This window comes from Gambusia affinis, linkage group LG15, assembly GCF_019740435.1.
Source record: "Gambusia affinis linkage group LG15, SWU_Gaff_1.0, whole genome shotgun sequence".
NCBI classification, from domain to species: Eukaryota; Metazoa; Chordata; class Actinopteri; order Cyprinodontiformes; family Poeciliidae; genus Gambusia; species Gambusia affinis.
Window position 1 is genome coordinate 15,767,990 of NC_057882.1, and position 22,850 is coordinate 15,790,839.

Sequence of the window (22,850 nt, forward strand, 5' to 3'; positions counted from 1 at the left end):
TTGGAACATCATGAAGTCATACGAGTTATTTATTTTTTTTTTGTAGTAGAAATACCTGGAGAAATAGATGCAAATTTCAAGATCCTTTGTAATGCCCACTTCTCAGGATGAGTGGGGTTCTCATGTGTGAGGCATCAGATGTGGGAGAGATTCAGTCTTAAGACACTGAGTGGAGAGTTTCTTCACTCCGATTTTCTGATCAAAACTCCTACAAGATCATCATTCTCACTGTCACTGTGTCATTTTTAGACAAACTTGGTAACCAAGGATTAGATCATCCCTGATTTAGGATGACTCAATCGAAGCAGGTAAGTTCAGACTTTAATAGCACATTAAAATCAAAGAACTGAGGTGTCCCAGCAAAGCCGGTCTAAAAAAAAGGAAAAAACATCAAGTCGTTCTGTTCTTCTAATGGGTGCTAGCTTTTAGAGAAACCTTTACTGATCGCTTTCTTCGGCCTCCTGCCCATAAAAAAAAAAAGAAAAAAAAAGAGGGGGATAATTGTGCTTTACGGCTCACTATTTAACTGTTGGTAAGTGTTAGTTTGTTTTTAATGGCTTCATTTATCTTGGATTTTAATTGCCGCCACAAATCGGGAAAGAGTGACGGTGCAAGGTGGTGCTCTGGTTTGGGTTGCGTTCTGTTCTGGTCCATGTCGGGGATTATTTACAGCTTTTCAATCAAATTATACGGCCGTGAGGATGATGGAAAACTTCAGGTCAGCGTTCTGCACAAGTGACTTAAATTTGTCTGTACAGTGCAGATGCTTTACAAATCTAACCTAATATATCCTAATAAGTAACCTAATGTGAAAAGTAAAAATAAGTAACCTAATTATTAGGTTGGAACTTAATAAACTTACACAGTGAGTCAGATTAGATTCACAGAAAGAAATTATTCTTCCATTTAAGAATTGCAATCCAAAGTTTAAACATTTGACAAAGAAATAAATGTAAAATTATTTTGTTTCAATTATATAAAAACAGCCACATATGGGAAAACTCATGACTAAAAATGAGTATTAATGACGCACCAATCGATCAGCCAGGTTCTGATTGGCTGTGAATTGATCAGTAGGTTGGATCGTGGAAGGATTATCTTCCCTTACAGTTGGGCGCCGTTAGTTTAAAAAACGACAGAGGTATTCGCACGTTTCCTGGGATACATCAGAGTCCGACTGCTTTTGAATTCAGGACAACATGGTGCTGCACCATCCATCCTGCACTTTCACAGATTGGTGCAAAAATAACTGAGCACTGAGAGTGGACATGCAAAGAGTTGCAAAGACAAAAAAAACCCAAAACAGACTTTTTTAAGAAAAGCACCAAAATAATGGTGCAAAAATATTGATTTAGAGATTGAAAAAAAAAAAATTAGATTAACACATTTTCTACAATATGACAGATCTTAATTCTGAATGAAGAAATAATTATTCTCCTATTTTTGAAAAATATTGTACTGATGATATCTTCTATATATGCAGATACGATGTGTTGTAAGAAATGTAAAAAGCCCGATGTACCTGTCAAACTGTTACGCTCACTTTGGAAATCTGCTTCAGTTTTATTGGCATCAAAAGTCTGAGCTGGGCCACGATTCATGTAAATTACTGCGTCCCATTATGTCACATCTGTATTAAAACAAATTATTCTAGTTTTTCCTCTTCTTTAATTTTGCACATTTCTGTTTCTTAGAAACCGATAATGAGCAGAACAATCCTCATACTCACTTTTTGAAGTGGGGCTGACAGGGAAGGAGATGATGCCACACCATCTGCACTATTCTTCCCAACACAACTCCTTCAAAGTCTCCAAACACCGCCGCCCTCCCAGGCTCCTGCTTACACAGTCCGTGAACTCCAGGAAGCCGAGATGGATGGCGGCGTGTAGGAAGTGCTCTCTCTCTCTCTCTCTCTCTGTCTCTCTCTCTCCGTTTTATGGGAGCTGCTCTTTCCTCTTCGTTTTCAGCTTTTGGGACTCTGATGCAGATTACTTGTCGCTTCTGATTCCGGATCGGCTCCCTGCGGGGAAAGAGAGAGAGACGGAAACATCATAAAGGATCGCTTGTGAATATCGGCGTCAGTCAAGTGTCACCATGGCACATTTCTGATGAAACTGTAACCGGATTACGACCCTGTGCCGGTCTCATGTCGTTACCGTACGTCTATTTTCATTACTTTTTCATCCAGTCTTGGTTGGAAACGATTATTGTAATTAAATCAGATGTGCCTTTGTAATTAATGGGACTTCAGTTTAACAGGAAAGAGACTTAAACTCAAATTGTTTGATTCTCAAATCACTCAAATTGAGTGATTCTTAGAGGGATGGTTCAGAGTTTTTTGAAGTGAAGCTTTGTTAAAAGGTTAGAAGCAATTAAGAACATTCAAACTACTAATCCAAGAGGGGATCGAACCAAACCGGTCTTCAATCTCAAAAACATCACAGCGGTTTACACTAAAGGATTAAATTGGATATAAAAGTAAAGCAGGATACAAAGTAAATGCTGATTTTACAGCTTTAAATTTTCATCAGACATTTACAAAGGTTTAAATGTTCTTAGTATGTTTCGCACTGGAAGACGATTTGTGGAGTATCGACTCCTACATCCATTTCCAGTGTAATTGCCAAACATAATCCATGTTCAGTGCAAACATTATGGCATTTCAAAGTAAGACTGCGTGATAAATCGACTTTATTGCTTAATCAAATTTTTGGCTTTTGGAGGTTTAATTGTTTTCAAAGTCTTGAGTTTTTTTTACCAATGTACTCCTTGGTAGGATATGATAATTTTGGCAACTAACAGCAACCTAGGTGCCCTACTGGTCCGCCGTCAGTTTTCTTCCTCCTCACGTCAACTCACGTACCAATGCAAACAACTACAGAGCCCTCTAGTGGAATAGGAGGAGTGAATACAACAGCTGACTAAAAACAACATGCAGCGCCTGAAGTTTATAAATTACAAAATTACCTTTTTCCCCCTAGAAAATGCTGTGAAACATAACACAGCACCCCTGAACGCCGCTGCCGCCCCGCCTCTGACTGTCAGTCTCCAGACTGGCGCTGTTATGGCATGAGACAGCATGCCGTCTTCCTGTCAGTCACAATGAGGAACTCCACTTGTCTCATCAGATCATATGATTTAAGCTAAAAAAAAAGAAACCCTCAGAAGTAATGCCTTCCCTTTCGTCCTCATAAATTCTCCATCAAACAATTGATTTTATGTCTTTTACACCTGAGTTTGCCTGTTACAAAGTGAATATGTTGAGGTTTTGACAAATGTTCTTTAACAGGAAACCCTGATGGAGTGCGGTTGAGGGAGACATTATCGAGGAATACGGCCGACTGGTTGCTTTTGATCAGTTTGATAACACTTCACGACTGTTAGACATTATTTACTGTACAGACAGCTGAATAACGTAGAATCTGATGATAACCACTAAAGAACAGAAAAAGCTACCAATTTTACCAATTCCCATCCTCATTGGGATTCACCATTGAACGGCTGAGTGGAAACTCAAAAGCCGGACCATTTCCGGATCAGTAAATTACGGTGGCCCTGAGGTGAAAAACCACTTCAGCAAATTGAAAGCACAATTACAAATTCAAAAGCACAACATCAACGAAGCACTACAACATTAAAACGGAAAGGGTATGTCTCAGTTGGAGACCTGAGAGACCGCTGGTTGGACGACAGTGCTTTTAAACAGGAAGTTATCGCTTGAGAGGGCCGGCCCGTTGTTGCGATACGTCATAGCAGGGGTCACCAAACTCGGTCCTCCTGGGCCGGCATCCAGCACGTTTTAGTTCTCTCCCTGGTGGCACCAACAACCTTTTCAGCATGTCAATGTTCTTCTTAGGCCTTCTAACGAGCCATCATCTGATTCAGGTGTGTTAAACCAAGGAGAGAACTAAAACATGCAGGAGGCCGGCCCTCCAGGACCGAGTTTGGGGACCCCGGCGTTATAGCGTCCGCCATATTTAAAGTGGCTTATCTACCAGCAAGCTAATACAAGTAAATGGACCGAACTTCGTAAAGTGCCGTTCTGCAAAGTATTTCAAGTTAATGAATGCCACTGACACAATCTCTCACACATTATTATATACAGGAATGAAAAACAAAAACTAAGGACAACGTTTCAAACTTTTTGATGTGATTATTTCATTGTTTTGGGGCACAATAATTACATCTGATCCAGCTGATTCTGATAAATGGTTATAATTGATGAACACACACACACACCTTTACAGTGATGTATTCATGAACATATTAACACAATTCCATAATTCAATGTGCATTTGCTATTTCAAGACATAAATTAAAAAACGTAACGTAAAGGCAGTGGGTCCACTTTGTACAGTAAAACCGTTGAAACTAATCCACGCAGCACGTTTTCTGCACTGCCACTGTCAAGATGGCGGTGATGTAAGTAGGATCCAGCGTATACGTATTCATGCTTATTGTCCGATCAGCGATTTCTCAGGTCTCCAACTGGGACATACCCTTTCTGTTTTGTTAATGTTGTAGTGCTTTTGTAATTTGTAATTGTGCTTTCAATTTGCTGAAGTGGTTTGCACCTCAGGGCCACCGCAGTAAATGCCCCATGCCGAGCTCTACCAGGTTGTGATGACAACTCTTCAGTGCGGATGCTACTGCCGAGTACAGCAAACCCAAACGCAGCTGCTTCATCATCAGAGGGGCCATTTAAAATCAAGTTGGATTAAGCAAACGGATATAAGAAGCTATTTTGAAGAGACTATTCTCTACATCATGGCAAAAAATAAAAAGTGTGAGGTTCTTTTGGGCTGTTTGGAGAGTGTGAGAGGCAAAACAGATAACAGAAAGGCTTAAAGGAAGAGGGGTGGAGGAAGCATTGTGTATTTTCCAAGCCATTTTATAGCACAATCAAATAACTGCCTTACCTTCAGCTGGTATGAAAATGCTCTATGTATCAAAAATAACAAAAAAACAAAAACAAATGACGCCTTGAAATTTGGCCTCTATCTCTTCAAGAACCTCCTCCTTTAGCAAGTGACAACATGCCAGCCACAACCATCCTTAGAAGTGTTGTAGTTCATGAGCTCAGAAAACTCGCAGCTCCACTGAGTGTCAGGCCAGCTAATTTGCTTTAGTGACACCAGTCAAGCGAACTGTGCTAATATGAGATGTGAAAGTCATCTTATGTGTTTTAAAAAGGTAAATCCCTGTTGTGCAGCTCCATCACATCTCCTCCTCGTGTAAATAAGTAATGAGTCCTTATGGCAAGATGGCTAGACCAAATATTTTAAGTGCTGTTCTTGCAAAACTCGGCTTTGTTCTGAGCCTGTTAATTTGTCTTTTGAAGTCAGAATCAATTTTCTGTGCAGACAAAGTACTACCCCATCTTAATTTATACCTATATACACGATGACGAAAAAAAAAAGAACAACGCTGAATGAAGTGATTTAGAGATTGTTTTTGCAGGTTTTCAGCCCAGCAGCTACAATCTGAGCATTGATAAACAACACTATTAGAGCATAGAGGAGTGGAGTACAAATCACATCAGATATTGGTGCATTAATACCAGAAATGCTTGAAAAAAAACACAACCTAGAAAAAAAAAGCTCAGATTTATTAAAGGACTTTAGCCAGCATATCAAAATATGTCTTTCCTTGTTAACAGCTGCAGGGGAAAGTCCCTTCAGACCTGAGAGGCCAGGATGAATCTTAAAATATTTCTACATTTAAATGTGAGTCAGGAGATAAGTGGCATTTTTGGGGGGAAGAAAGGGAAGTGTCTCATCTATTTCTGTGCAGATTCACCGTTAGCTGCAGGTGAAATGGAAACCTTTGGGGGGGGGGGTCTGTCTCTTCCTGCTTTGCACATCAAGCTCCAATATTTTTTAAGTCTTACAACACATTCTCAATTTGATTTAGGCATGGACTTTGACTGGACCGCTGCAGCACATAAATACGCTTTGATATGAACCATTCCATTTTAGCTCTGGTTGTATGTTTATGGTGGCTATTCTGCTGGAAGGGGAACCTCTATCCCTATTTTCTGACAAAATACCATCGTTGCTTTGTATTTATCTCCATTCATCCAGGTTTCTCTAAAATCTGCCTGGCTTCCCTGCAAATATATAAAAACAAATGACCCTGTTTTGACTTGGGAAGGTGTGCACTGTTACTTTTTCAAGCAAAAAGATCATGTTTGTTCTCATCTGACCAGAGCAGGTTTTTTTTTTTTTTTTTTTTTTTTTTTGCCAAGATGGCTTTTTGTATTCTTTCACAATTGCTTTCTTCTTGCCAATCCTTCAAAAACACCAAATTTTGTTAGTGAATGACAAAAAGCAACAGATTCCCAAACCTAAAAATGATTACGTGGATTCTGACAATAAAGACAATGTCCAGGGCAAAGGTGGGTAAAAAATGCACACCGCACTTTTCAGCTTTTTTGGGTGACAAAAATATACATATCACAATTATGCCACTCCTTTATGTTGGACTGTCCTATAAAATTATTATGAAATTCCTTAATATCGGGCAGTCTGAGAAACACTGCAGCTTGTTACTTCTGAAAAATGTGTTACTGCCACATGTCCCGCTGCTGACACCAACACGCAGGCCTTCCCGATGTCCTATTTAAACCACATGCCGTGTTTATTTCATGTCTCCGCAACTGTGTCACGCCCACCCAGGGAGCCGCGCCGCTCGGTCGGAAAACCTTTGAAGCAGATGAATACTTCACACAGATGTTAGGTGCAAATGAAAAACCTGCGTTCAGTGTTAGAAATAATAATAATAAAAAAAAGAAATGCTGTCACTGAACCCGGAGCTTCCAGATCCCTGCCTTCTGGGTAAAGCGCGTTTCGGCGATGATTTAAGGCCAGTACATCATCGGTTATATGGATGAGCTGAAACAGTTCTCAGTGCCAGTGTGGCGGAGCGGCACACCGAGTCGAGTCAAGCTCGCACACAGGGGGAAAGCTTTATTCCTGAGGAGCTCATATTTATCTTGCGCCGGGCGTGATCTGTAAGGACAACAACTGCTTGATTACTACGGCAACATGGGAATCTCTCGTAATTCACAGGAACAGACGGTCGCAGCAGAGACCTCCAATCAGAACAAACGGCGAGGTTCAGTTTATTCGCTTAATTTCTCTCCGCAGGTCTCTCTGATTGAATAAGAAGTTTATTTAAAACCGTCACAGCGGGAGATTTGAAGCAAGGAACATAATGATTAACGAAAACATTTGACATCGTCCACTCCGAGGACGTCTGAGATGCCCAGACAATCTGGCCTCGGCCCCATGTCCCATAATTCTTTCCATCATTGCGATGAAATTTAACTGACCTTTAGATACCCAGCTCTGACACACAGGTTGGGTTGCATATCGTCAATTTTCGAGTTGATATCTCCAATTGGACACCTGCCAAACAACTCCCCGATTGACCTTGACGAGACCGAACCGCTGTTCTCCCCTCAGAAATCCTGCCCCCTTAACAAGAGCCGTCAATCACGGCGACGCGGGCGCACTTTCTCCCTTCCACGAGCCGAGCTCAGGTTGATCTCAGACAACCAGCTGCTTCTGCTGCTATTGCAGATCTGCTGCTTGTGAAATCTGCTGACTCAGGTCCACAAATACTCTTTGTCTCCCATCTGGACTGCCGCAACGCCGATGTGGCTGAGCAACCTGAAATAACTGCAGCACAACAGCTGAAATCAGCTTAAACGTACAACTATTTTACATGTTTTCAAACTGGGAGTGAAAAGGGCGATCCGATTTGAAGGGAATGTTGATTTAAAAATACTGAATTTTGCACAATTGTTATTATTACTGCATTTTGATTTTGGCTACAGAAATTGATGAAATAAATTCACCACATTTTAAAGTCAGTGAATGGAGTAGAGTAGAATAAAATAGACTTTATTTATCCCAAAGGTAAAATTGCTTAGCTACTCCATCCAATGTCTTAAACATAAACATAAATATAATCATAAGCCATGTAAAATTTATCAAAAAAAAAATCTATGTGTAAGTGTGACATTATAAGTAATGTAAATATGATTTAAAATTACATGTATGTATATTGAAATATGTCGACATATAAATAAATATATAGACTTAAAGGCACTCAGAGTTTGAAGTTGTATAATCTGATGGCTAAATGAATGACTTCTTGTGGCTTAACCCAATAATCTCAAAAGTGTGAAAGAAAACTCAAACACAGTCGCTCTTTCAGTAAGTAATTCTCAAACACAACCTCTTTTTAACCCAAAAAGGCCATTCAGAGGCAGAGGTTTCCTAAAATGAAGTCATCATTACCATATATGGGTGACATGGTGTATGTAACAGCAGAGCTAAAGCGCCAATTTTTTTAAACAAGAAAATGAATTGGTTTCTTTAGAATGTGCCAGTAATCAACAGGCACATTTGCCTGTTGATTTTAACTATGTATTTTAGCTACAGCAACAAGGTGGTTCAAACTTTCCAAAAAAGGTGTAGAAGTGGTGATAGACTCCCTCTCAAACTGGCATTTCCAGATTTTCAGCTACAAAAATCCAACTTTTTCCCAGTTGTGGACTTGGAAATAACATTCTGGCAGACAAGTGAGCGCAGAATGAATCCAGCAGCTCATCTTTTTCTTACACACAATTAGAGCACAGACAGAAGTGCATGTTTAGCTTAGCATATAGATGCTAGGTGCAGGTAAAAACAGCTAGCTTTGCTCGCTCTCAGACTAAACATTCAAATTTTTGACGTCAAGGTAAAATATCACTTTAGACCAATAGGAAGAGGCTTTTTGGTCAAAGAACATGGTTTAATCCATTGGAAAAAAAAAATATTTAAACCTCACTGATAACATTTTACTGCTTGCCATAAACACAAACAGTAACATGTATGCACAGGCTCTGTTTACTGGACATCATTAGGCTGATGAACCTTGACATAAAAACCCTTTTTTCCTGCCGTATTAAGCCACACTGATGCTTTAAATTAGAACAACACTCTCGCCACACAATTATCCGCAACAATTGTGGGACAAAAATTAAGCATATAATTCAACATTCAACTCGCTGTTGAAAGCATGGATGAGAAGTTAATGAATGTTTTCAGGATAGTAAAGAACCCAATTAATGCAGGAGCTCATGTCACGCTCTGGAAACTTACATCCTGTCATATAGGAGCTAAAATTATCCACAAAGTGCTTGGAAATGTTTTTTGTTATTGTTGTTGTTATTATTTATAGGGATTTTTTTTGTGACAGCCCAACATAAGGATGCACATAACTGTGAAGCAAAAGGAAACTTTTCAAAATGTTTTTACATGATACCCTGAAATATAGTCCAGTGTGAGGAATGTCTCTTGATCACGCCTTTTATACATTACAATAATTACATTATTGTCTTATTGGGTTAATATTGGTGTTGGCCAAAAACTCAAAGCTGCAATATCTGTATTTAATAAGAAGTGAAAAAGTTCCACTGGGACAGCCCTAATTGAAATATATAAAATGTATTAAAGCTTGCGATTACAACGTGACAAAATGTGTTAAAGATCTTTAGCACCTGTCGAACTCAAGTGCTGGGGACCAAACGTGGCCCGCAGTAGCTTTTCATGTGGCCCAGTTTTTCAACAAATCTGCAAAACTCACTCAAAATTCACACAAAGTCTAGAGATTCCCACTTTTTTTTTCAGATTTTTACCACAAATTTGTCTCAAAATTGGCCAGAAACATTGAGTTTAAGTGACTCAATGTTTGATGTCCAGTTATAGTTCGTGATTGATCCGGCAATTTATAAAAAGTCACGTTTAACATGGTACATTAGCACAAAAACTCCTTACAAATATTCTGTAATTGGCACCACAAAATCTATGATTTTGATTGCAAGAAACAATCGCAAAATCCTAGATGGACTGATCAGTGTGAAAAGATGTTCAATATTATTTCAATTTCAGAAACACTTATTGAATGCTGAAACAAACATGTATTGATATTTTTAAGCAATTTAACGCATTTTATCAAAACTTTCTGGCACAGCCGGCCCTTTAAGAACAATCAGATTTTTGATTTGGCCCAAAATGAAAACAAGTTTGACACCCCTGACCCCTGACCTGGAGGCACAGTTTTATACTCAGATCTGTATTTCCGTACTATCCACGTGGACATAACTACAAGACTTAAACGTATTTACAAATGGCTTCCATCTAACGGTGGCTCACTATGCGTGGACAACCAAGGTGCAGGACTTGAAGCTGAAGTGATCTGACGCCCTCACACACACTGCTCTCACACAGACAGATACGCTGCGATGTGATCAGACTCTCAACTCAACCCGCACATTATGCGTATTCACTGACGGGCAGGTGGTGGAGAGCCGCGCCGCCGGGGGCGGCAAAGATGAGACAAAAACGCGGCGTGGCAGATCATCTCGCTCAAACAGTCGGCTCGGACCTTGAAGTTGTCCCCACTCTTTGCCAGTCGTTGTGCGCTTTTCCTGCTTGAACCCTCTCACTGATATCTGAGAGCGCATTCTGGCTTTCCTTGTTAACTAAGGCCAGTCTCAGACCTAATAAGAAAGCTTTTACACGCTTAATTAGGAGACACTGTGATGCGGTGTGTAATGCTCAATTTACTCTATATGATTCTCCTTCTTGTCCTCTTTAATTTCACTCTGAATCAATCCATCAAACATCTTTATTTCCTCCTCATTAAGCAGACATTTTTTCCCCCCCACATTAAAAGCCCACAATGACCGTCCAGTTTGCTCATGTCGACTCCATTTTGAGCCCTTCTAATAGCACCACTGCACTCTCTTTTCTCTCGTTTCTTTTAAAGTGTCAGTCTCGTATTTGTCAAAGCAAGGCGGAGGATGCAGCAGGAATGGAGTAAAAATGTACAGCTGGAATAAAATGATAAAACACAGGCTACAGCTTCCACCAAGACGCATACAGTGAGGCTGGCAGCAACGAGGCCTTGCCGGTGGAACCCAATGTAAACATGGAGAGAATATAGAGTGGAGAGGAAAACAGAAGCTGTGAAAATAGAGTCTGGTAGGCGCAAGTGGGTGAGTAAACAGGCCGATCCCACTTTTGAGAGCGCGAAGGAAACTGGAGGCAGAGGAAAGGACGGTGCCGAGAGAGTAGGCACTCGGGAGAGGTTAGCAGACGGAGGCTGCCGGTTTAAATGTCCGCACGCTTGGACGTTAATTAAAAGTTATCCATGGATGAATTTCACAGCAATGAATTGTTTCCCTTAACGTATGAAACCTGCACGAATCCCGATGGGCTGGAGCCGGGTCACTAAATCTGCCATGCATGTTTTTCATGCTCTCTGCCTTTGACAGTAATGAGCCCAGCCAGCATGATTGGCTGTTCGGCAGCTGATTAGAAGCAGTTTCTCCAAATACATGGATTAACTTTGACATTTTCCCAGAGATTCTCTAAAGTGTAGCAACACTTGGTGGATGTCATTTTATTGACAGTATTTATTTCAGCCAGAAGTTCTGCCACGGCTCGGTCCTAGAAGCATTTGAGAGGTAACAGCAGCTGGCAGTAGGACATTTAACTGTTTTTTTTTAATCAACATCACTACTATATTTCAATCATTTCTAAATATCTTATACAGACTTTAAGAGTCGCAGGATGTATGGCTTGCTAAAGTAGTTCAAGCAGAAGCACAGTGCGTCTCTATGAATCCAATTAAAATCCTGTGTGAAACAGTAAAGATTTTAGATAACTCAGCACATTGTCTTCACGACTCTAGTCACCATGCCTGTGTTCACACCGCAGCACACTGCCACAATAATCCGTGAATGTGTATTTACACAAGACAATTACACCATGCTAGCAAGCATGATGCGACTTTACCACGTCTCTTTGTCACAATCCTATAAACGTTGGAGGTTTCTGAGCCTCCACCATCAGTTTCAGCCCAGCCGAAAAACATGATTAATATTTTCACAGAGAAATGGCTTTCTTGACTCGGTGATCAGATCAGTTTGCGGGTAAGTAAACAAACAAGTTTTAAAATGTCATGCAAGCAGCACTTCAGTGCGAGAGAAGACGATTCAAATTTAAGCATTTCCGGTGTCAGTGAGGAGAAAAAGATTTACAGAAAGGAAACTACCATCTACTGAGCCACGTCAGCAGTTCGTTCAGGCCTCTTTGTCTTAGAGAGCAAGATTTCAGCACAATTGAAAATGAAGACTCTGTTTCATAGAGTCTTATACACACAGTGTGGCATCCTCACTGTTCCTATCATAGTTAATGATTACCTTAAGAAAATATTTTTATTACTCAATACTGTTTGCTCCAGAGTAAGAGGCTCAATGGAAATCAGTAAGAGGTCGGGACATGCACAGTGTTCATTAGAAGATAATGTGGGTTCAGCCCGGTTCCAATGATTCTAACGAGAGCAGCGACTTCGCTAACAGAACAGCAACTAATGTTGCCAGTGACCATGAGGGACGATGGGGCCGTTGCCCATGAATGAAGCTGACACGGTCACTCCTGCCTAATATTCTTGACCACCAACCTTTAAGTCATAAACATACTGCCATTTCAGCCACCATCCTCCCCCGAGCTTCACGTAACGCTTTTTTTTGCCCTCGTGATCAAACACGATAACATGTGACGGCACTACACCGTCAGGTTCCTTACCCAGTATGAATAACTGGTTCAAGGCATTCCTTGGTTTTTCCAAGTCATGGTTTGAAAACGATGTGCATGTTTGGTCTCACTGTTCCTGTGGTTTGAACTGTCACTATTGACAGACGTACGAACAGTAATGATAGCTGAGGTCTCATGCAGAGCGTGGCTCTACGCTGCTGCTCGGTTGGTGCAGAGTGTCAGCCTGTTGTAGTCGGCAGTTTTTTTTAATTTTTCCTCTTTACTTACACTGCAGCAAAATGAAGCATTCATAAAAAAAAGAGACTAATCATATTATATTGATCAATCGTTGAAAATTTTGTAAAAAAAAAAAAAGACTTTGTTTTACTTCCCCACCTGAAGTTGTGATGTCTTGCAAATCTTCACAACCCTAGAACTAAGATATTATATAATATATATATATATATATATATATATATATACATTGTCTATATATATATATATATATATATATATATATATATATATATATATATATATATATATATATATATATATATATATATATATATATATATATATACACACATATATATATTCAGAATGACCTGGTAACTTCAATCTAAAGGTTAATCTATAGAATCCATTCTGTTTTTTTTTTTTTTTTAAAGACCATAGTAAAAAGTTGTTTCCAAGTGTTTTTGCTTGTTTATCAAAACTCATATAATTTTCCTTTAACTTTCCTGGTTGTAAAGAATCAAAAATAATCCAATCTAACAAATCAAAGGACTATTTTACGTCTAATTCTGTCAGTTCTGCGCAGGCGAAAGACAGAACTCATATAAAACTGTTTAATGTTGGATTTAAATGACGTTAGCTGGTTAAAGATGACACCAAGCTTTGGTATATTAATGTACTGCAGAGAAATATGACTGAAATAAATACTATCTACCAGAAGGAGGTTTTAAGAGTTATTTTTAGTTTGATGAGGGATTAGAATCAATCATATTTCATAACTGGCCAAAATTTGGATGAGAAAGAAAATAGCAGGATAGAGCAGGATTAATAGACTTCAATTGAATCATACATAAAATTTGAGCAGCTACATGATACATCAAATTGAATAACTACAAAGAAGAAGCTGCTATGAAAGATTACATGGCTACAAAATGGATGTTGTATGGAGAAAACAGAAGCTATTGTAATATTTAAGTGTTATTTTTAGCAGTAGAAGTTGTAGTACTAGTAGAAGAAGCAGAAATATTTTTTTAGGACACATTATATATTTTGTTCTGTAAATACTGCAGTGGTTGGCTTGCTGAAGGTTTTCAAACCACTCAAATTTCAGACGCCTAGTCAGCACTCCAAGTGGAGAGACAGCAGGAAAAAAAAAAAAAAAAAAGAAAGAATCATCATATAAGCACAGTTTATATCTACACATCTTTTATTTTGACATTTTGTCTCCTAAAATAAAACAATTCTAATTAGCAAAGTGACGAGCTGTTCCAGTCATCACATGTTGAATCAGATCACGTCTGAATTATTCCGTTATCATTTCTACAGCTGATTCATGTGGATTTTCAAAGTACCTGACGGCCAGCGGCGCATCAGTCAACATCATCAATCCTGAGCCTGCAGGTTGATGCAGATGCACCTCCCTACTTCTATATTAAAGCTCAAAAGGCTTCAAAACAAGCAGCCACGCCCTTCAACCTTTTCACTTTGATGATTGTTAAAGACTCACTTCGACTAAATTTGTCCAGCTTTTCGCTTCTTTCTCACAACATATGTTTAAGATGGAATTACAACCACATGTAATCGTTGCAGTGATTAGACGACTTGTTGTGAAAGATTTTATTTGGGAGTGTCAAAAGAGAGTTACGGAAGCAAAATATTATATATTGTTGATAGCTAATTTGAAAACCAACTTGAAAATTCCAATTAAATTTTCTGAATTGGAAAATTTTCAAATTCAGACAATTGGAAAACTTTGCAATTTTTTGAAGTGGAAAATTTCTGAAGTGAATTTTCCACTTCAAAAATTTGAAAATTCCCATTTCTGAAGTGGAATTTTACTTTCACTTCAGAAATATGTCACTTTTGTGTTTCTCGTTTTCCATAAAATCATAATAAAATACACTTAGCTTTGTCATGTTAGGGGAAAAAAATACAAGAAAAACATAAGTTCTCCAGAGTGGAATTAAACAGTGAGTCAATAAAAGTGATGATAATGCCGCTCCAAGTCTGATGAACGTGTGTCCAAAGGTTCACGCTGCTTTTTCTCTCTTGGTATTCTCCACATTGTGTCTACCAGGTGCAGCTGCTGGAATGAGCAGCAAGAAATAACAATTTAGTTTATAGTAACATAAAGCAATGTAATTTGTTGAGTAATATTTAAGGAACAACTTCTCACACTGATTGGTTTACACAAATAGCATTCCCAGAGGCAGGTTCTTAACAAACTGAAATGACATTTGCAGGTTCATTAGCATATTGTTTTATGTGCTCCAGCAGCCATAAACGACACGAGCGGGACGCGGTTCGCCCAAACAGGTTTGAGCGACTTTTCATCATCAGAAGGTGCTGGACATGTTAGCACACGTTACGTAGAAACAGATAATCTCTAATACTCTCATACAACGTACCTAAAAAAACGTAAGAAATTTGGTGATTTTTTTCCCCCAAAATTTTTAGCGGTAGAAAACAATATTGCATGTTATTAGGATTTTGTGTGGAAAAAATGACAGTCATTTTTCAGAACAGAAATCTAAAAAGTGTGGCGTGCGTTTGTTTGTACCCCTTGTGAGGCAATATTTATAAAACTTGCACAGTTTTAAAAGCCTCACATCTCTTCCAGCTGTTACTTTTTGCCCATTCTTCTTTGCTAAATAGCTGAAGCTCAGTTAGTTTTCATGAACGCTATTGGTGGTTCTGCGATGAATTCTCCTCGATTGGTTTCAAGTATGGACTTTGACTAGGCAATTCTAATTTTCATCTAAACCGTTCCATTGTTACTCTGTGTGTATGTTTAGCGTCCTGTTCCTGTTGAATAGTGAACCTTCCAGGTTGATGCTTTTGCAACCTCTAACCAGTTTTTTTTTTTGGGGGGGATGGGGGGTTACGTTAAACATCCCTGTACTTAGTTAAACCCACTGGATCAACTTCGAATAAAAGCCGACCCCCACTGCCACAGCATGATGCTGATGCTGCTGTGTTTCACTGCAAGCGCGTGGAGCTTCAGCTAACATGGATATGCTGTTTTTCACCATATGTGGGACAAGAAAAACTACATTTTATATAATTGGACCAGAGCAACTTCCTTCACTCGTGTCTTCACCATTAAAAATTGCCCTATGCACAGATCCCACCTGAACAGCGGGTCTCTGCCGACCCAACGGGTTTGTCAGTTTAAGTGGCAAAGTCTTTGAGGTTGTCTCATACTGCTTTTGTTTTCAGACAATGGATATAACCGTATTCAAAGCTTTTTGTAGCCTAACCCTGCTTTAAACTTCTCCACATTAGGGCCGCAGCTAACAATTACTCTAGTAATCTATTAATCTATTGATTACTCTGAACGACATATTGGAGAAAAAAAAAAGGCACATTTGGCAGATTTTTCATTCAACCACCTAATCCTTTGTCTTTTCACTACTAGAAAGAAATTAAAAGATGCAAACAAACAATTAACTGAATTACTTTTTTTTAAGTAAGAAAATAAATAACAGCATTCCTTTAGTAAATTTGAGCCAGTGTTGCTTAAACGATGCCATTTTTTGGCCTTGTGTTTTGGCTAAAACATATTAGCAAAGGTGGTTTTATTTTAAATGCAATATATTTGTACTGTTTTGGTTTAAATACTGATCTGAAAAAGTTTTTATCAACAAATGTCTATTTTTTTTTTTTTGTCCGGGTACTGCAGTTACGGATTACTCTGTTACTAAATCAGATGACGATTCAGTAATGGGACCAATCATTTCAGTCCCATTTCACATTGTCACACCGCTGTTTGTGTTATGCTCTTCACGATGCTGTTTGCTCTCTAATCTACTTACCCTTCTGGTCACAGTTGCCTACAACATAAAATCTTAAGAAGGGGACAGACTTGAGGTAAGGGAGAAAAAGTCTGGTTATGACTGAGTAAAAGGGAATTTAGATTTAAGGTCATATATGCATTACAAATCATTAAATTAAACTAAAAACTGAAATCTGGCATTTTTTTCTCGCTCAAAGGAAAAATCGGGAGACATGAACCAACAATAAGCGTGCAGTATAATTCCCTTCATTCAACAGAGTAAAACCCCACAGCTGATTATTAAATGAGTATTCATTTCAGGGCTTTTGCTGCAGGGGATGGATTTCCAGAGAAGTCTTCTTCCCTCTAACAACCTTTCAACATGCATTTGTCTCAGACGCCGGCTGTAATCATATCGCATTCACGGCGTTACATTTCCTTCCTGCAAGAGGCCGAGCCACGCAAAAACGTGAGAGGCTCCAGCCTCTCGGCAATCAGGAATTCACATGTACCTCGCCACGGGAGGCATTATGGGACGGGCACGGGGCAGGACGGCCGCGTGCGCGCGACAGCCACATCCAGGCTGCTGTACGTGACGCGGAGTGGGAGACAAATTGCAGCGTTGCAGGCCGAAATGGTTCACAGCCTCAGCTGAGTCTGATGAATTCCGCCCGCTGAGCTCCACTAATCACTGCAGCCTGTCACAGACACGCCCACCGTCCCCCAGGAGAGCCGACAATCACGCTCCCGATCTCGGGGCAGCCGCTGGTAGACCCCGTGTAATGCACGCTTACGGACACACCCATACGGTGCCCCTCCACAAATCCACAATGAGGTGTGGAACGGATCGCAGATTAATCTTTCCCTACTTTCTTTTCTGCCTGGCAACAGAAAAGAAAAATGTTTTTATTTTCTGCTTACCGTGTGTTCTTCACGACTACCCTGTAGCCATAAATCACTCACCACGTCGTTAATATTTAATATCTGACTCTTAATTGTTTCTCCTTTTCTTCCCCAGCATAGACACCAATGCACCGAGTGCGTTCATTTGTAAGCTGGATCAGTGTAATTGATGCAACGACTGGAAACAAACAGGCAATTTAAGTGCTGGACACCTCACTGCCTCCCATTGCTCTTTCTCCTCCTCTCTTACCCCTTTGTTTTCTCTTTGTCCTTTCACACACACACGCGCGCACCCACCTGCACCCACTCCCACACATACACACACCTTTGCACGTACATCGTGGACTACCTCACGATTGAAAAAAGGTGGAATAAGTGACAAGGTTCGCGCTGCTGGTAGAAAAAAAAAAACAAACAAAAAAACACGCGAGATGGAGAGGAAATTAGGCTGGATAAGAGTAACGAGGGCATGAAGAAAACAAAAACTAATCTGGTGAATGACTCAGGACTAGACGGTCTGTTTAATGTTAATTTGCAGCTCGGACTGAAAGAAACAGATCCCATTATCGCTGAAGGAACTACTTTTTCATCCGTTTCAGTTTAGCAACATCGACCGCTCGCTCCTGTTCATTTTCATCCATGGTAAACTGCAGCTTCCATGAGCTTTAATTCACTGAGCCATTTCCCCTTTTAAAAAGATGAGACCTGTAAGGCATCGCAGCATGTGACGTCAAGCAACGTGTGTCTGAACCTTCTACAAATGTGCGCAAAACTGTTGATATTCTGCTAATGTAAAAAAAAATTCACAATTGTGGGGTTTCCAATAAATAAAAAACGCAACTAAAATCAAACATAGAAAACTTTGTTTGTGCGATAAATTTGCTAAATCTTCCTACCACTTCCTGTCGTCTTCTTTGTCTTTTCCGCCAGTAGAGACATCCGGTTGTTGATCTCATGTCTCGTGTGAAGTGAAAAGGATGTGTTTACGTTGCAGTTTTGCCAAACCCAAAAATCTTGATACAGTTGGAAAACCACCTCATCTGAGTAGCAATAATTTTACCTAAGTGTTTTTTTTCATGATTGTCATGTTTCCATTAAGCCAATTTATGTTCATAATTCCAATTTGTGCAATTATATGGTCAATGGAAAGGCAAATAGTGATCAAACAGGCTAGAAGACCTGATTCAACGCGTAACTCCAACTAGACTTGTAGGTCTTTTGAAAATGCAACAGAGACAGGCTGAAAAGCTGGCTGTGCTTGTACTCAACTCTGTTAATTTCATACCCTTAAATAAAATCCAGTGCAACCAATTTAAGTTAATATCTGGGTAAAATTGTAAAACAAAATAAAGCCATTTTCGCCATAAAACCTCCATGTAATAAAAAAGAAAAAACATTTTGACTTGTATGCTAAACACTATGTACAGTGAAAAACAAACACTCCACCAGACCCTGAACACAACATCCCTAATGTGAGTCACGGTGGTGGAAGTATCATGCAGTGGGGAAGCTTTTATAACAAAACGGGTTCCTACAGATGATTGACTATTGATTGAATATCAATCCATGTCACTTGCATTGTCCTTCCACTTCACCCACAACTTTAAGGTGGTATTTTACCTAAACTCAAAATAAATTAAAGCATATTAAGATTTGTATCTCAAACATGAGAGAATGTTAAGTGTTTAAGGAGTGAGATTCCGTTTTTACACAACATCACTGTGTTTCCAGATGAGAAACAATTTCGACTTCATGTTTTTTGCACAACCCCGTCTCTGATCAACTCCAAAGCAAACCGTCTAACGGGGGAGATGCAATAAAATGCACGGCGAGGCGACCATGGGAGCAGCGCAGTAATCAAACCGTGTCCAAAGATTGGCTCCAGGGAAATTTTTCAATCACTAACAAGATATTTTCCTCTCACTTTTCAGTAGCAGTCAGAAAAAATTACCGCAACTGTCTTCGACAGCCGTCTCATTGCCCACTCCTTCAATTACTTCACCACTGACAAAATTACGCCCTGCATATTTTATCATCCAAAAAAAAAGAAGAAGAAGAAAAAAAAGAAACAGGATAACGTCAACTCCATTTAAAAAGTCCTACGCTGCTGCGCCTGTAAACATTTTTGATGTGAACATTTTTCATTTTATGCGTGAGTGTGATTGGTCTGCGAAGGCAGCGCTGCTTGTCATGTTGCCACCCAACGTGCACACTCCCGCCCGGTCGCTGGTCGTTGAAAAATCGATTGGATTTTAGCTGGTGTTGTGATCCTTGGTCCGTACGGTTCACCCCGTGTACACATCCAACCTTCAACAATCTGTATGTTAAAAGTGTACAGCTGGAGTAATGTATATAGATGCATTAATCTGATTCCTCAGCAGTTAGAAACAGTCAAGGCCGTCTGAACACTGAAAGGAAGCTTCCAGTTGTGGATGCTAAACAGTTCATAATAAATGAATGAAGTCTAATTATTTAATTGGTCTCCATTTTGACATATTCAATAAGTTGTTATGATGTCTGCACAAGGCGATGGGAAGCATAAAAGGACACAGGAAACCTCGGAGGACCTAATCTGATCTGAATCCCCAGAACAAAACTCAATATGGAAAAGCAGCATTCAGTTTTTACGCTCTGGTAATGTGGAACAAACGCCCCGAAAACTGAAAAACTGTCGAAACACTGAGTTTCTATACATCAAGCCTAAAAACCCATTTGTTTAGAGCTGCACAACTGGAACATTTTGACAAAATGTAATGTTTCATAACTGGTTACTGTATGAAGTTTAAATGGTGTAAATTACAGTCAACTGCCTTATTGCTGAAATGCACTATACAAATAAACTTAACTGCTTCTTCTTCAGTCTGTTGCAGGTGAAATCCTACAATAACCTATTCTGGAACCAATTATTTATACTGTAGATTAAATTTTTTGAAAATATAAGATTTCTATCCACTCACATGCTGAAGACCCTTCAGCTGAAGCATATACCTGCAACTTTGTGCATGTGTATTTTTTTTTGTACAAGACAAATTGAATAAAAGGTGCAACTAAAATAAATTAATTTCCATCTGATGTCAAACAAGACCCATTTGCTAAACGATGCTAAAAACCTGAAGTGTTTGCTTTTTGCTTAGCAAATGAAGATTTGCAAGCATGTGCAGCTGAGAGGATTCTCAATTCATTAAAGTATGATCAATCAAAATAAAATAAAGATTGTTCCAGAGGGATACAGTCCTCCTTTAGAAGGAAATAATACCAACTGCAGCTGTGGAGTCGGTCACTGACAGGAAAATCACATGCACCATAAACATTGCTCATTTCTGCAAATTGCAACGTGTCACAGGCTTCAATGTCAGCACTTGGTCAGCCACAGCCTGAATCAAACATTTGCTCTGACAGACAGTTCAGAGATGCTGCTGCCCTCCAATAATGTCAGTATATTTCGGGGAAAAGGAGTGAGAATGGTGTGCTGGGTTTTCCCCAGAAAATTTGCTAAGCCCAGCGATAGGGCAGTCATTCATTCGGCCGCCATGTTTTTGAGTTAAAAAATGTTTAAAGTTGACAGAAAATTTGAAATTATCACTTGATAGTTATACATTATTGGAAGACTGGAAGATTAATACCTGAACACCAACTACAAAGTTTTAAAAATAGGCAACAATTAAACAAAACTGAAATAAATAAAGCTTAGCCTGGTGGGGGCACAAGGAAAGCCTGGTGGCCCGCCAGGCTTACGTGGGAAACCCTGGTGTGGACAGTGTTCGCCGCACCCTTTTATCGCAGCTCTGTTAACAGTGATCACATGATCCTCTCCGAATAAACAAAGTATAGATACCGCTAGACCAGTGTTTCCCAATTCCAGTCCTCGGGGCCCCCCTGCCTGCATGTTTTAGGTGTTTCCCTTCTGCCACACACCTGGATTGAATCTTTGGGTGATTAACAGGCTCCTGCAGCACTTGGTGGCTGCAGAAGATGTCATGCAATCATTTGAATCAGCTGTTCTGGTATTCCAATACCTTAAAAAGTGTAATCAACCCAAGGCAGCCTGGCTGCCATCTCTGACATGGTTTGGCATTGACTCAAAGCTAAAGACTGCCTGCAGCTAAAAATGAGGCTCTTATGAGTAACAAGCAGGCTGTATTATCTATTTTAGAACAGGTATGACACAAATCCATTTAATTCAAACTACCTCATATAAACACGTTTGTTTAATCAGATTTGTCATGAATTATTCTTATTTTTATATCACACGTCAAAAGAGAAAATCGCAGTTGAAATGATTAAATGTGTTACGTTTTGACATTTCTAATCATAAATCTGAAAGTAACCTGACCCTCTGTAGCATATCCGAGGCGTCACTGCAGGGTTCAAGCATTCAGAAGTGCAGCTTTTATTTGTGTGTCACACTTACATTCGCCCACTGGTTGAGAAAATGTTGAAGAATGACTCATCGGGCTTATTTTACATCTGTGTAGAAATGAACTTATGGTTTCTGCCCTAATGAACTCCAGACTTCATGTCCATCTTTGTAATAAGAGGTTAGAGTCACTGAAACGGTAATAACTCTCAGTGTGTGTTTCTCCACGGAGCTTTCTTATGACAGCCTGATCTCAGCCTACGTTTACTGTCTTAGTCATCTTCGGATCATGCTTCTTTTCTATTTTCCATTTATGGAGCAGAAATGCAGGTATCTTCCGCATGAAGGGAAGGCGTAGTTTTTAATTAGCGCTAACTTGAAGTCTGCTAGCTTAGTTAGTTATCGTCTTTAATCGGTCAACCAGTTTTACTTGGTCATTTGTGTTCATATTTTCTGTCTTTTTACTTTTTTCTCTCATTTTCGTCACTTCAAAGTTTCACTCCAACTGTCTAAATTTTCTTGCTTTTCCAACCCTCTCCCACTCACTTCCTGATGTTGCTCATTCTCCTGTGAAAGACTTCACTTCTTGATGGCGGCATTATCACAGCAACCTCTTGACAAACAAACCCCCACTTACGCAACAGAAGCAGGCTTACACAAACTCTGAGCACACACACACACTGCGTAGGCTCTCTGCAGTGCCTCTACCTCATTGACCACAGTATATTACTTCATTAGCTATAGAGCAGATTTTACCGTTTTAAGTGAGATTAGCTTTCTTTGTCTCCTCCTGGCCTCCAAAAAGCCCCGTGCCATAAACATTCACTTCAGACGCAGAGCCAATAACCTCAATGTCAAGTAAGTTTATGTTTTCCTGGCATTTTTCTATCCGCAATTCATTTCTTTATTCCCTGAGAGAGTGCGTGCTGGATGGGGTCCACAACCATCTGACAAATTGTGACTCTGACGCTGAAACTATGGCCGT

At 39.6% G+C, this 22,850-nt stretch overlaps 1 protein-coding gene across 4 annotated transcripts in view; it reads right to left on the reverse strand.

The window, feature by feature from the left end:
• The window catches only part of flrt1a (fibronectin leucine rich transmembrane protein 1a), a 71,584-nt gene that overhangs the window by 17,270 nt on the left and 31,464 nt on the right, over window positions 1-22,850 (reverse strand). For 3 of the 4 annotated variants that reach the window (XM_044139660.1, XM_044139658.1, XM_044139661.1), the window contains one exon: window positions 1,730-2,020. The gene's annotated coding sequence lies outside the window, so the exon portion shown is untranslated. Of the gene's footprint in view, window positions 1-1,522; window positions 1,631-1,729; window positions 2,021-22,850 lie in introns of all 4 variants that reach the window. The other variant, XM_044139659.1, reaches the window with a different exon arrangement.